Raw genomic sequence first — 16929 nt, forward strand, 5'->3', positions numbered from 1 at the left:
CTCCTGCAGGAAAGTAGTAAAAAAGTCACGCAGGAACATGGTGCTGATGGGTGAAACGGAGTATCAGTTACCCTCCCTGGATGAATGAAGGTAAGAACAGAATACAGTCCAAAAAGGAAGAGGAAAAGGCGTTCCTCACTAAGCGGTTTATAGGGTTGTTCTTGGACTCTTGGAAAAACCAGACCACATACTCACGGGTCCTCACACCAACAACATCAGGACATTTTAGAAAGTGTCGGCGCGAAATGAAAGTGATGTTTCATGAGTGTTACAAAAGCTATTGCCAAATCCATTTCTAATTCCCAGTAAGAATATTTTAGTGGCAAAGATGGCAATACTTAAAGGTTGAGTAGGTGATTCTATTCAGATTTGTTATATTACTTGAAATCCTTGTGAGAAACCGATAGAAATGAATAATTTAAATGCTCTGACACATAAAAAAAAATGTCATCTGTGGCCGTGGCAGGACTGTAAAACCCCGTCCAATCAAACAAGTCAGGCTGGAGAAAATGATTGACGGCCTTCCTGTCTGCTTACTTCCTGATTGCGGCGCACTCTGCCGATCTCATACACTGTAAACCCCAACTGAACTTAAAATTTTATTGGAAACCCCTTGCACTAAACAATTCTAATTCAGTGCAATACAGTAACATGAATGTTTTGAGTACAGCAGACACAAAAAAGGGTCAGATGACCCTTGTCTGACTGGAAATTCATGTCAGTTCAACACAGCTTTTTTGATCACACAAAATAATAATTTGTGTTCATTAAACATTTAAATCTACGTCATATTGACAGTTTTAAACATTAGTGTGGCCTTGACATTAACATTTTATGTCAGAAAGCGATTAGATTTTACAGTAAGCTCAAGGACTGTTTGGCGTTCTGGGGGAGTGGCTTTAAACGAAGGGGCGGGATTTTTTTCGGTTCAGAGATGCGTTCAAAGTCTCTGTGATTTCTCCAATAACCTGCTCTGCCTTTAACCTACCAGTTTGTAACAAATATCTTCAATGGGGTTGGAATGAAACTTGCATACATTCATGGGCTCAGACTGAAATATCAGCAGCTATTTGGATGGATTGCATTAAAACTAAGGGCGCACTCACACCAGGGCCATTCGATCCGTACCGTGTCTCGGCACGATTACCTGTTGTACAATACGTCATCACTTCGTAATACGACACACGCACGGCTTGATGTTGTTTTCAAGAAGCACCGTCTCAAGTTATCACAATAGCGAACAACACAGAGAATGAAACTTTACTGACAAGTCCCGTCTGCACATATTTCTAGTAAACACTCGGCCTGTATCAGCGCATGTGATCGCGAGCAGGAAGCGCGAGCGGAGAGGAATTTGGACGGAGAAACACAGCAGCATTTTCATTATAAAAGTGCCGATCCGGTTCCGATCCGGTTCCGCTCCGGTTCCGCTCACACCACGAGTCTGAAGCCCAAACCCGACCCATGGGACGGCCTATCGATTAAAGCCTAAGTCATGTCAGCATTGCGTACCCGTGCATCCACGTCCAAATGCACGCTGGAATTTAAATATTGCAGCCTATTTTGTAAATATACCTGCTAAATCAACATATTTGCATTGAGAGCATGACATTAGCATGTAGCTCAAAACATAATTTGGTCCCAAATGCAGCTTTTTTTATTTATGTAATCAGGAAAAGGGAAAGAAACCTTTTAAACCTTTTGTCCAGGACCTCCCGGTCGTATAAACAGAATTTGATATTCTCTAGTTTGGCCCATATCACCGACTACGCTTCACTGAACTATTAAGTCTGACATCGTGGCAGCTTTGTCTATATGAATAACTTTATCCTCAAATAACAAGAAAGGTTCAGAACTCCCTCTCTGTGTTTGACATGGACCCGGGAAGCAGCGGGGGCTTTTAGGCAGTGCCACACGGCTACTTGAGAAGAGTGATGACAAGACTTACTGTAATTGGAAAATGGCTTTTGCTGGTGTTTTCTGAAGAGCTGCCAGTAACTGCGGCCTGTAGAGTATTCCCGTCTGCAGGGACTCTGTGACTCCAATCACCATGGAAACCGATCAAGTATCTCTAATTTGATACCTTCCCTTGTTTGACTTTTGGCTTTCGGGTAAAAGGAAAAGGCACATTCTTTGATTGAGTAGTCATTTTTATTGTCCATAAATGTCCCGTCTACATAGCATCAAACAAATATTATGCATTAATTAATTTTACTTGTAATTGTGACACATAATGCACCTGGTCAAAAGTAATTACTGATGCATTTAAATTGGAATAAACAGAGGATTGTCTGAAAACAAAATATTCCAACGTTATGGGCAACAGTGTGTTCTTCTTGAGCCTGGATGAGGGAAAACTTGTGAAACAAAAACCTCTTTAACGGGGAGAAGAAATGTACAAAAGCTTCAGGAAGAACAACTGAGGATGGATGCGTCTCCCAGGACGGACGGACACTGTGAGTGTGTGTCTTCAACTCGTGTTTAGGTACATTGGCTGCTCAGAATAAAACCCCCCACTACTGTTTATAAACCATTATCTGTTTGAGCCGTGTGTGTGTGTGTGTGTGTGTGTGTCTTTGAACTGTATTTAGTGATCCTGACCTGAGTTTCACAAGTTACGCTCCTCAGATCCTCGGCCAGCCTATAACGGCCAAGCCGATTATCTTAAAAAAACTCAACGCTATGGAGCGATGGAAACTTCCAAATGCCATAAAAGTAAACCGTGAAAGAATACCAGCGAGGAAATAGTCCAAAGTGATTCTTATCCGGTTTATCCGCTGGTATCCGTCCAGGCCAGAGTCCCAAAGTGTTACTACTTTACACTCCCGCTCGCTTCCTTCGGGAGGCGTCACGTTCTCATGCCTGCTTGCTGATACTGTAGAATACACACGGATACATCTGCACATTCCTCTCCCACACAAACTAGACTGCACCTGTGACGCCACTGTATACGGAAAGCTGCATGAGTTCACACGCAAACGGACTCGAGAAAAGTGAATTATGAGCACGTAAAAAAAACGGCAATGTGTTGAGTCACTGTCTCTTTGTCTCCGACAGGGGTCATTCGGGGTTTGACCTTGACCAACTTTATGGAAAGACAAAATACTTATAAGCAGGTTAGGCAAGTATTTATAGCACCTCTAAAAATATGCCTTTTTTTATGTACCGGTAGTTTGTTTCTGCTGCAAAGAAGTCATTTTTATTCTATAAAAACTCTCAAAATGAGAGTTCTTGTCTGTTTGTGTCTTCCAGGATAATTTTCATTTAAATCCCCAGTTCATTTCCAGATGTTTCATTTGAAGCAATATTTACAGTATATTCGGCCCTCTGAATTTACTCTTTCTTGCTAAAACAAATAAATCCTCAGAGGGATTAAATAGAAATATTTCATTGATCACCAAAGGCTGCTTCGTCACGAATAGCGTGCTGCAGTTTCAGAAGATGGAGACGGTTCGCTGTGAGTCTGTGCAAACCCAAACAAACATAACCTCAAAGGCCGACTCCACACGTGAAGATTACAAGACACCCGATGGTATTTTGACTGGCTCTCGGAGTCTCAGCATTGTGCAAACTCTTCCCCTGCTGTCAGTTAGTAGTTTCTTTTTTATAACTGATACATGTAAATTAAGAAAGCCAGTAGTAGAGGTGAAACGTTGATTTGTTTGGTGTCTATATTGTCATACATTACACCTTCAAAGAAGAGGCCACTGAACTGAAGAAGAAGTCGATATATTTTTGGCTCCTAAAATGCAAAACTTCTAGATGGAGAAAGTTAATATTGATTTAAACAAAGCTGATTTAAATGTTGGTGAGCCTTAGTTTTCTATAGTTTACACTCACTTTCTTTTCATTGAGTTTGTTGACCTTTTGACCTCATGCACGTTACTCACACAACGATGACATGACATGTTTTTATCTTCATATATCATAGTTTCTTCAGTTTTGTTGCCATTAAGAAACATTGCCTTAAGTCAATATCCACTCCTCATGCCTTCCAGCTGGATCCCTCGCAGCACACAAGGTGTGTGACACGTGACATCATTACTGTATACTGACTTTTACTTCGTGGTCTGGATATCAGAGCTTACAGGTGACAAGTTGTCAAATCACAAGATGAATATTTTTCTGCCTTGTGACGGTTTAATCGCTGCAGCAGGTGCCCAGTCGTCAATATTGTTCTACTTTTTGACAGAGGTGTCGGAGACATGCAGGCTTTATGCATGTACTGTATGTAACATGTGCACAGGAAGAACATTTACTGCTGGATAACATTACAAACCCCATAACTCAACTGTCTCCTAGAATAAAACAGAGATTTACGTGTTAATTTGCCTTTTTTAAAGGAAAATAAAGAAGGAAAACATGATGTCATTTGACCAACTTCAAGAGCTCCAGTTCAAGTCTCTTCTAATCCACTTTACCGTATTCAACTCTTACAGTAATGGGGGTTATTTTTGGAAACTTTTTCACACTTGCGAGTTGGCCTCCGCTCCAAAAAACTGCACTTTCCCCTCACCTGGAGGGAACAGATCAACGTCCAAGACGACCGCAACGTTTTCACTACTGTTCCTAAAAACACAGCAAACAGAGGAGACGTATGGGAGTAACTCTAGCTCTCTGTTTGTGTTCCCCCACCCCCTCCTTCCAGCTGTAGATGACTTTGTCATCGCAGCATTATTTATGTTTCATATATAAATCTTACACAAACAGGACGGCGGGTATTTCTGTGGTCAAAGTAACAAAACGTTGCTAAAAATGAAGTGGCTGTGTGTTTTATTGGGGAACGGAAATGTGACTTTGTCTTTAAAATAACGTCCACTCAGTGAAGTGATGAAAGTTAGGAGTAATTCGCCTCCGTGCTACAGAGGAAACGGAAGAAAAATATGCCAGGTTCATTTTTTAAAATCTCCGTTGACAGGAGATCCCGTTGCCAGCGTGATGATAATCCCGTCACTCGTCTCTCCCTCGACGACGAAAAAAAAAAAGATAAGCGAGGGCATTTTCACGAGTGATATTAAGAGAGGCGGACGAGGTGCAAACTGGCAGGGAAAAGAAGCTGTCAGGTACAAACACGCGTCAAGAAACGAAGACAGAAAAAGACAGAGAGGGAGCTTCATCCACTTCACCCGGCTTTGATCTCCTTAATGGGGTGCTGGCCTCGCTCCAGGTGGGATGTGTCGCCAGGGGCAACGGGACAAGAGGAGGCTGATAAGGCGGGCCATGCTCCGGGCTTTAGGGGCCGCTCAGACAAAACAAACTCCACACTTACTGTGCGGCGCTCACTGTAACTAAAGTGAGCCAGAAGAGCGTCCACGCCAAGAATGAAATCATCCCAAGTGTTTATATGCTACATTAGCGGGATACATTTGGATGCTGTATGCTTCACGTGGACGATGTTGGAGCCTGACAATGCAATGACCTTTAAGACTGAAAAGCCCTGCGTAAATCTGAAAGGGCTTACACAGCTTTAGCTGATTTAAGAGATCCAGCGAGCAATAGCTAACCAGTGGTTGGTCAGTGGGCGAGAAGCAGATTACAAAGGGTTTTATTCTCTTAATTTTACACTTGAACTCTCTTAACTCTCTCCCGGGCCCTCCCTCCTCTCTTTCTCCATCCCCTCTTTGAACTCCTCTGCCTATTTCCTGACCTCTCTCCCCTCGTCTGTCTGTCTCTCTTCCGTGGTCACTCCCTCCATCTCTCTCCGGAGTCTGGACTTTTCTTTGATATCCTGCAGGATTAGGCCGGAGCTGTCTGTCTGCGTGTCTGCGGTTCCTCTGATATAGTGGCTTTTCCATTTAATCTGATCACTCCCTATTACCTGAACACACACACACACACACACACACACACACACACACACACACACACACACACACACACACACACACACACACAGTGAAGTCTCCAGTGCATTTTTGGGAAGATACTACTTCTTCCAGCAAAATAGGGGAGTCAGTTCTCCTAATCAGTGATGATACTATTTATATATTTCAAGAATGAGGTTGTGTCTCAGTGGAAGGTTTAGTGAAACCAGTTTATATCGTAATACCGAAGGGTTTTCCAATAGAGTCTAACTACGGTCTGATTCATTCCCGATGAGGTGGTTGTGGGTTACATTACCGGGATCACAGATTTGCCCACAGGGTCGGAGGAGCAGGAGGTGGATGGCTGAAGCAATCATTGCAATTTGCAATGATGAGGCGTTGCATTCATAATACATTGCTAAATTGGCAAAATGGCAGCGGCACATCCATAACACTTAGTTAAAGTGCAGTTTGATTCTTTAAGAATTAGCTTGGCTCATGTTATCCATTGAGGTCAAGGAAAAGTGGCTCGGAAAAGACATTTGTTTTGCCTGTTTGACCACAACCACATCACATCAGGGGTTTTAATCAGGACATTTTTGTTTTTTGCGTAAGGGTTAATGCAATAGTTGCCGCGGAGACAATTCATCCTCCGGGGGCCGGTATTATCAGCTGATTCAAGTTATTTTACTCTGGGCCAAATTCGTGGAAAGACTGATGACGTCGAAGATCTGAAGATCATTCCACCGAGTCATCGCCATGACACGTCATCGTCCTCCCCACATTCGCCATTTCCCCGTCTATCGTTTTATCTTGATCGCCCTCGCCTTCCCCTAAAATGTTATTCCGCAAGATAGGATTTTGTTTCCGTAAAGGTTTTCCCCAGAACACAGAATAATAACAACGTTAGAGAGAAGGGTTAATGGGCTGCATGTTAAAGCTCATGGGAAACGTATCGCCAGCACACCGGGAGGCTTTCCTCATATTGATGGAGAGAAGGGGGGGGGGGGGGGGGGGAGTAGAGCAAGGTTCACTGGTTCCCAAACTCCTGCAGAGCTTCAGTAGCCTTCACTGCCACCCTGAAACTCCTCTCACCCCTCCTGTCTCCCCTCTTTCTTCCCCTTCACTGCCCTCCAGTTTCTGTCTCAAGTCTTCGCCTTTCTTTTGTCCGTCCCGACGCTAAACGCTCTCACCTACTGGCCTTGAACACCTCCTCCAGGCCTCTCCGTGTTGTGTTATCACCCTCTCCTAACCCTCTCCTGCTTCTCAGGCCCTCCTCCCCCTCGCCTTCACATCGTCTCCATTTCACAACTTTTATCGTAAACATGACCAAGATTAAAAAAAAATAATCTCCCGTACGCGCTCACATGTGTGTCTGTTTGGGTTCTCCTTCCTTTGCATCTCTGGCTTTTTACCGTAAGCAGTAAATTACATTCGATCTGACACCCTGCTTTATGGCGGAAGGTCAATATTGACTTTCTGCAAAACCAGCAAGGTGTGAGAGAGAGAGAGGGAGAGAGAGAGAGAGAGAGAGAGAGAGAGAGAGAGAGAGAGAGAGAGATGTCATGTGTTCTCTGAGCCTCTTTGTCTGGGTACCCTTCATCTTTACATTATTGAAACTGGCTTGTGCTCAAAGTCAACATAGTTTAACATTTCCCTCCCTTCAAGAGAAGCTTTTTTTTTTCCTGACATTTGTTTATGTACAGGATGAAAAATAAAAAAGACTTCCAAAGGTTTGAAAACTGCCCCCAGCTACGGTAGATCATCCATTACAGAAAACACGAAGCCTAAACAAATTCAGGAACCTCCAGTCGGTTACATATGAGGACGAATGAGTCATGAAGCATCAATATTATCTTAGAAACGTCATGTCTGCTCCCCAAAACTACTATTTTTTTCCCCTACATTTTGATTCTGTATTATTTTATTTTAAAAATTAGGGAAAAAAATGATTAAGTGTTTTATTATCTTGCACAGATGTGCAAGAACGTAGAAACAAGACGGTAACAAATGGACTTTTAAAAGTACTGTGCTTTAAGCTGCAGGAGGAGGGGAGCGAAGGCCTGGGAAAGAAAACTAATCAAACGAAGAAATCTGTCTCTTGAGGCCCACGGTGCCATGTGCATGCACAAATCACGCACACAAAAACACACACACACACACACACACACACACACACACACTTGGGCCACATGCTCTTGATGTTGTCAGGCCTGTCGTCTGTCTACATCACGTACGAGTTTTGGCATGCAGCCTTCCTCCGGGTGACAAAAAGCGCAGTCTTTTGTGTGTCGACAGCCATTCCTCACATCCCTACCTGGCCCCAGCAGGCCTGTTTAGGTGCAGGCAAGCAAAACCACACACACACACACACACACACACACACACACACACACACACACACACACACACACACACACACACACACACGTTTTCCCCTGACATGTGTGTGTACCTCCTCCTCTCCTCGCTCACGATGTGTTAATTTGATGTAAAAATCTCCCTTCAGTGTGAACTCCCTGAGAACATAACGTAACGTCATGATCATTTGTTAACGTTTCTACCACTACGAGCAGTGATAACTGCAAGCAATTAGTACAATTTTCAACTTTTATGTTTGCAATTTCTTCTAATCCAGACAAATCATACAAATCCTTGGAAACTTTCAAATTAAAAGCGGGCTTTGGAAAAAGAAGAAGTAATGAGTCTCACACTGCAGTCAGACCTCACTAGTCGACACGAGAAAACTTTAACCATACTGGCTTTTAACAGCAACCTGAAAAAAATTTGGTGATGCACTTAAACCGGCAGGAAGCGCCACCTGACAGGAAGTACTCAGGGAAAAGGAACTTGAAATATTAAAGGTTTATTGTCAAGTGTCTTTGCCCATTTGACTTGGTGATTGGTGCATTATGATAAACACATTTCAACTGAATAAAGACACGCTAAAAAAGACAGAAATAAGTAACCTCAGGCCTCAGGCCTTACAGTTTTCAGGGTTGCAACACAGATTCATGTCATTGGCGTTTGTTTTGTCATCGCTAACTGGCTGCGGTCGGTTGTTTGGTAAGAGTGAGAGCTCCCTGGGGTTTTGAGGCGTAGCCTAAAAACCAACCCAGCCTGGAATATTACACACAGTGGCGTCGAGTGGTGAGGAACATTTGTGGCTCACCTCAGATGTTTACCATGATGCTACAAAACCATGTGTTTTCCTCGGTGTGTGTGCGTTGTAGGTGGTAGAGTTAACATCCTCGTGTGTTGACTAACCAAAGGAGTAGAAAAAACATGCATCCATCACGCAGACCGCGCTGCCTGTTGGGGTTGGTCGTGTTTGAGTGCTTCCTAAACCACTGATGGTTTTTGCTGGACTATTTGAGGTCTGAGGGGGAGGTGACCAATGTTTTTGCCCATGTTGTTTACCTGATCATTTCCTGGCAGATCTCACCATGGCGATAGGTGGATGAGTCACTAAATCAAGGTCGGGTGATGTTGTTTGACCCTGGCTCTTCATTAAAAACATCTGAAAAAAACACAATATTTGTTTGACGCTGCCTTTGTTCACGGGCCGTTTTGTTGATTGGTGAACACTGACATGTTAACGGTCGGTGTTTTGGTTGACGGTGTTCACTGGAGGGGATCCCTTCCCTTACTTCGGCAGAGGTCACCTACAGGTCAGCGGAGTGCAGGGTCAGAAAGTAGTCCTTTGCACCCGCTGTGTCCTCAGCCATGTGTAGAATGTGGGTCATCTTCAAAGAAGCTCAAGTATTAGCCTTCGACACGAAGCATCAGCAACTTCCACGGTAGGGTGAACTCCAGCCTCAGTTGGAAAAGTAACGTGGGAAGCTGAGGCTGAAGTGGGTCGATGTGTGTGTGTGTGTGTGTGTGTGTGTGTGCAGTGGCGCAAAAAGTGGGTATGCACTTTATGTGGCACATAGGGGCGCCGCACCAGGGGGGGCGCCAAAGTGATGGTAAAAAAAAAAATCTCTCTCACTCTCTCTATATATATATATATGTTTTTTATTTTTTTTATTTTCTATATTAAGCTGCTGTTGTGTGTTTCTAATAATTTCTGCACTCCCTTAATATCACATAGCATTGGAATTGGCCAAAATTTTTCCTGCATACCCTTCTTACGTAGTTGCACCCCTTCCCTAACCCGCACCCTGAACCTAACCCTAAACCTAAACATGACCTTAACCCTAAACCTAACATAAACCCTAAACCTAACCTTAAACCTAAACCTGACCTTAACCCTAAACCAAACCCTAAACCTAATCCTAACCCTAACCCTTATTGCCTGGTGCCATCTGGTCAAGCAAATCCACAATCGCCAAATATTGGATTCACAGGATGGTTTTTTCATTATGATTTTTTTTATTTGATTTTATTCATTTTTTATTTTAATTTTTCTTAATTCTTTTTTTTTTAATATGTATTGATATTTTCATTTATCAACATCTCAGGCAGTAGCCGGTGCGCCCTTTTGCTCTGCCCCTTGGTCCCTACAGATGCGCTATATATATGTTTACCATATAACTATTTATAATTATGGTAGGCCCACAGTGGTTGATATACTTTAAAATAAACCTTATAAACCTTATCATTTAAAGCCCATACATGATGATGTCTGGCACACTTATATTTCACTTATTAGTGTGTGTGTGTGTGTGTGTTTTATTATACCTAAAACTGATCTCGTGTTTTCACCGTGTATCTTTCTGTGCATGTTTTCTTTCCAGTTTACCATCATTTGCATCCTGGGATTTACACAGCGATTCTCTCCTGTAGGCACTTTACATTTTCCCATCAAGCAAAGGTACAAATTAATTTAACGGGGTAGTAAAACTACGATTTACATTTCCCCCCCGAAGCACGCGAGGAACATGTGTGGTTCGTTACAAGGGTTGAGACTCACTTTACAGTCCAAACTTTCCACGCGTATTTATGCAAACACGGCAATGTGTTTTGGTTATAAAGATTGTTCATTGCTCATGGGCATTTCCTCCAAAGGTCACTTGAACTTCTACTATATCAATGATGCAACATATACTACTTATGCGGTTGAGTACACTCATGCAAAATTGCTATCAACCGATCCCAATGAAGTCCTTCAACATAGCAAATTGACACAGTTGCTGCCATCAGTGACTGTGATTTAAACCGTAATCACTAAGTAAACACACTACTTTTACGAGTTACTCAGTACACATTGTGTCATCAGTCAGACAAATCCATCCCACTTCCTCTCAACAAACGGTGACCAACAACGGACTTGTTTCCCAGACAACTAGTGCTATCGTTCCATAATCAGATCCTTGAATAAAACCACAGTTTGGGTTCATACATTAACATTTCTCACCCTCTACACAAATGCATAGCCCACTCTTCTTTCTCCCTCTCTCCGATAAGTGCTTCCAGCCTGTTGCTGCTGGCCATTAAACAGCTGTGTTGTTGTCTTGAGCTAATAGACGTAAATCATTCAAATCCTCTTTCCTCGTAGCACGTTGCGGCTTGTAACAGTGACTCAGGGACTTCCCATTTGAAGTGGGTGTCTGGTAAAAGGGTAATTGCTTCTCCCTTTCTCCGTTTTTTGCGACGAGAGCAGGTTCACTTGTTGCTCGGCTGCTTTATCCGACTCGGAGATAATGCGTCACCGCGTTAGCGCGAACTGGTTAGCGCGCGCTCCGAGCCGATGTCCCCGGGGATGAACACATGGCCTCCCGAGGTTTACAGGCCGCAGTGTCGTATCGTTAAGTCTGCGAGCGGACCACACAGAGCAGGAGAGGGTGTCCGTGTCCTCATTAAAACTCCGCCTTGGCAAAGCAGGGACGGCCAATATACACAGCAGATAAGACAGTTAGCAGCTTGCTCAGATTTACAGCCCGCTAGCCTCGGGGAGCGGGGGAACATGAGTTCATATATCGTTTAATGTCTGGCAGCCAGATGGACAAACTGAGGGCAATATGTGATTTAACAAGGCACTCGCAGAGAAAGAATTGGTTGCGTTTTGACTGATAGACAGCAGTAATATCGTTGGTGGGAGACGAAAAGCGGCGGGGATGACACGGGGAGAGTGGTAAATGAGATGGATGGAGTGTGGAAGAGATGTAGGATGAGGGAAATTGGATATGTAGAAATGTCAAAGGGAGATTTAAAATGTAATGTCTCGGAGATGTGTCAAAATCATGTCAAGTTAATGTGTCGCTACTGTTGCAACGATATAGAAAAAACAAACTATATTCCACATCGTCAATCAGTTCAGCACGTCATCAGAGCGGTCAGAGAGAAACCACGACTTTCTCTCTCAGTCATTAGCAAACTCCAGATTTACGCCAAATGTCAAAGTTTCTTGTCAACACTAGAAATCAGCCTCCCAATAACCTCAACTTGATCTCTCACCTTGTTCACATAAATTAATCCTCCCCTCAAGAACGTTGGAGGGGGAGGGGGGGTCAACTTGGTCAGATCCACTCACACGTTCTCCCCACGTCTCCCTTCTCTCACTTTGATTTACATCTCGAGTATTAAAACCCGCGGCCTCCTGCTCCAGGAAAAACACAGCGTCTTAATTTCTGTGAGTAAATTTTAAGTGGCGTGAGCTCGCTCGGCGTGTTCAGTGTCAGGTTTTGCAGACTCCCCAGCGTGCCGGCCCACCTAGTGTGACACTCCACCTCGTAAAGAAATCAAGTTTTTTTGGGGAAAGGCCTTTCTGTCCCGAGTGAGTGTTGGGTTTCACTGCCAGTCTGTGGATAGTCACGGCGAAACAAGACGTGCTAACAAAGCCAAGGCAATTTAGCAACTTGAAAGAGGATACTGCAAAGTTCCTCTGCTTTCAATCACACATTCTCTCTGGAAACTGTATGCATTTAGTCTCTCTCTGAACATCTGCCTCATTAAACACGACTTTTTAGCTCAATCGGACCATTTTTGAAGTTGCATACTGAGCGTGAAAGTCGCTCAGCAGAAGCCTGTTTGTAGAATTGCCTTTTACTTGGCCCAGTCTCTTACCTCCACAGATATATTCACACATATTTGTTTACTCATGCATGCTCCCCAGCAAGTGGCCCCAGATAACTTTCTGAAGTTACTGGCTCTGATGAAAAAATCCACAAACATGAGCACATACCACATCTTTGGAATAGTATTCCGAGTGAACTTTGTTAAACCCCCCGAGTGGGAAAGTACGTGGTTTTTTCTACACTATCAGGTTGAATGAATGAACCTAGCAACGTATCCTTCAAGGACAAACATACCGAGGAAAATTAAATCGTCGCTTTGATCTCCTTTTTCTTCTTTGAAAGACAAAAACAAGACAATATTTCACCCGATGTGTCCCGTCCTCGAGGGCATCAGAAGAGGCGCGAGCGGTGATCCTGTTACCTCCAGTTGCCTCTCTCAGCAGGCGTTCGCTCCATTGAAGTTGCCTCGAGCGATCTCCTTCCAGCTCCGGCAGCACTTTTCTGTAGTTGATTCTGACCTCTGACACGAAGAAGGCCTAAACATGTCAGCCTCAAGATTGCATCCTTTCATCCTGGCACCTCACAAGTAGGCGAGTCCATCCATTATCTGTAACTGCTTATCCTCAGCTGACACGGGGGAACACCCGGGACAGGTCGCCACTCTATCACAGGGCTGACGCATGGAGACAGACGTTACACAATTTAAAGGCGAACCCAGGTCCGAACCCGAATCAGCAGTGTTTTACAGTACCGTCACCTTTGAGGAATCGGCTCGGCTTGCGTGGAACCTCTACTAAGTTGGTACCAGAACAAGTAGCAGGTAGGCTAACAGGTATTAGCCACAAGTTTTGCTAATGGAAAAGCAAGAAAGTGAATCGATTTAAGCTTCAGATTTCATCAACAAGCACTTGGAAATATCAGAACAAGCCTTCAGATGCGTAAGCTTGGTGATCGGATGTTTCTCACAAGTTTCTCTACATTGTACTAGGTCTTGTAGCACCATCTGTGAGTCAAGCAGCATTGTCTAGTGAGAAAATGAATGGGACTTTTACTGTGAAAATCCACATTCATGAATTGGATGAATAGACCTTCTGGAAACAGATGTTTCTACCTAAAGGTTTCACCCCGTGTTTTGTTTTTAAATCTTAAGATTGTATCATTATCTTCCAGGATTTGGGCCTTAAGCTCCTTCCAGCAATTAGTCATCATATAATCTTTATTACTCAATCAGCTCAAGGGAAATCTGTAGATGTTGGTAAATGAAATTAGTTTTTAATTAGATTACAGAACTAATTGTTTTTGCTAATGCGTCTTAAGGGAAATATTTGTATTTTTATTGAAGGCAAGGATTTTCCAGAATCCAGCCAGTCATGACGTTGAACAATGAAGTGAGTGTTTGACGGAGTCAAGGTTTTGCATCTGTCTTTCAATATTATAAACACACAGAGACACACACACACACACACACACACACACACACACACACACACACAGAGAGACACACACACACACACACACAGACACAAACACACAAAAATGGAGTTGTTAAATAACCAAAGCTGTTGGATGTTGAACAAGAAACTCTCCCAGGTTCCCAGCTTCATCATGTTCTCAGCACTGATCCACCCATTGGGTGCGTCCATTATTCACATCGCAGGGTCAGACACGTCGTCCCTGTAGGGAGAGCGGGCTTCCGGGGAAGTTTCTCATGGAAAAGTTTGATTTACAGAGCAGATAAGTGTGAAACCGTGAATCATGGCATGTCATCAATTATACGTATTAAAAATTAACAACCACTCAGGCAGTTGATATAGATGTCGCCAGTCTCATGCAATGAATTTCTTTTTTATTTTACCATGAAAGCCTGGATCAATCTGTTACTAACTCCTCTATAGTTTCTTAAACAGGCAAGTAAACCATGCTTGTGGAGGAGGAAGTGTGTGTGCACGTTTGCACGTTTGTCCTGCAATGATTCTAGTGATGTCGCGAAAGAATCGGGATCATATATCCTACAAAAATCCACCTTATCAAGTTATGCATTTGTGTCTGGTAAAGCCAGTCAGCCAATCAGCATCTGGTAGGAGCTACTGGCAGCTATACGGACGTGGTTTAGGTGTGTATGTGACGACATGGAGAGGCAACCTCTATATCAGAACTGGAGAGTATTTCTTAGTTTGAAATAGCAAAGAAGTTTACAAATTAGATTGTTCATCCAATCACCTGCGGCGTATTTTTGTTTTTTCTTCCCCAGCGACAGCTTCCCAGACGGTTCCGTGTACATAAACCATCTGTTGAGTCGGGTTGACCTTCCCCCCCAATTTCACAACACCAGCCAGATTTGTTGCCGCCTCGCGATCACATGAAAGCGGTTATGTATTCTCATCTCACTTTCTAAACAAACACACATCAAACGAGTGAGCGTGTGCAGACAGATTGTGTGATGACATGCTCATTGTTAATTGCAGGGTTTCACACACATACACACACACACACACACACACAGTCCTATTGGCAGGATGTGTTGTGCTGTGATTATGGTTAAGGGCTGGACTTCTTGCTAGGAAGGCAGAGATAATATATCATTAAAGTCTCATGTGTAGAGGTATATATGTTAAAGGGTAAAATGATGCCCAATGAGTCACGTTGTTGATCATATTGTCTTTGGCTTTGCCCTGTTTGGCCTGTGGGGTTAGAGTGGCGCCCACGTACATCTGCTTGTGTGTGTGTGTGTGTGTGTGTTACCTTGTATTGGATTCCTGTGTGTTTAATCTCACACTCTTGTGTTCAGGAATGCTTTTCTCTGGCAGTGACTAGCTTTTGGTTACCTGGCATTCCAACTCGGAAACGCACACGCACGCCCATTGAAATCTCCACAGAACGCAATGCAAACGTGTTCCAACAACATGCACTGCTTTAAGCCTCGCATTGATGCCACATTAAAGCCGCAATTGGTTAACGAGCAACAGGAAAATGTTGCAGAGTAGTACTGTACGGAGCGGCGGAGTTTACAGAGCCAATTTATGTATCGAGAGGTTTATGACGCAATGGCGGATCGTGTTGCGTTTTATGGGAAAAGGCCCGTTTGATGTGAGGGGAGTCAGAGTTTGGGGTTCGTGGAGTGCATTGTATACGTGTGGTGTCGGCAGGCAAATGTAATAGCTGTGCCTTCGGATTAAGGTTATCATTACGAGCTGAGACAAATTATAATAATGTGAATAAAGGCAGGCACATGTTCTCAGACACAGATCATAGCAAACCACGCTGCGGGACTGTATGCATGGAAAAAGCCAAACTCATTCACACAACTCGGGTTGCATATTAATCACAGCATGAGAGGCAAAGTGAAGGGCAACAATGGTGATTTGTAGCAGTTGTAGCAAAGGTAGGTTTACCTTTTCCGTGAACAAACCAAACAGGTCACAAGAAACGTAGTTGAAGGACCCGTTCAACGAAAATATGAATACATAAATCCAATGTTACCTCTAGTGGTATTTGCCTACGCAGGTGATTCCAGGGATGATATTTATCAGCTGATTCATTGTAGGTGTGTTTTGACATGTTATATGTATGTACTTGTACCTTGAAGGAGGGTGGAAGTATGGGCTGTGAAAATGTGCACTTGTAATTGTGAAAAGCTGTATTGTGAACACATCAGCTGCCACGGTGATCGCCTCGGGGTCAGTGGGTAATGAAATGGCTTGTATCGCACCATTCCTTCAGTAATAATAATAATTTAAAAAGAAATGTCATGTTAACATGCTCACCAGGTGGCACCCTCAGGGGTCTGAGAAGTGAAGCCCATGCTGAAGTACCTTAAACTTGCATTCTCTCTACTGGCCATGAGTGGGCGTCTCCTCTGGTTGAGGTCTGATTGCATGGAGGTCTATGAGAAAATGACGCACTTGATTTATTTTATCATTAAACATAGTTAACATGAGTTTATGGACTCAATTGCTAGTTTCGAGTCTTCATCAGTACAGCATGATGTTCATTTAGTTAATGATGGTCCCATTTAGAGTCGATTAAGAAAGGTAAGCATGGCTGATAGAGATGATTTTGATGCTGCTATTCCTCATGTGTAAGCCTCTCTGCTCTCCGCTATGTAACGACGTCCACTGCTTGTATATAGTCTGTGATGCTCACAATGTTAACATGCTGATGTTCAG

The sequence above is a fragment of the Eutrigla gurnardus genome, assembly GCF_963514095.1.
Source record: "Eutrigla gurnardus genome assembly, chromosome: 16".
Lineage (NCBI taxonomy): Eukaryota > Metazoa > Chordata > Actinopteri > Perciformes > Triglidae > Eutrigla > Eutrigla gurnardus.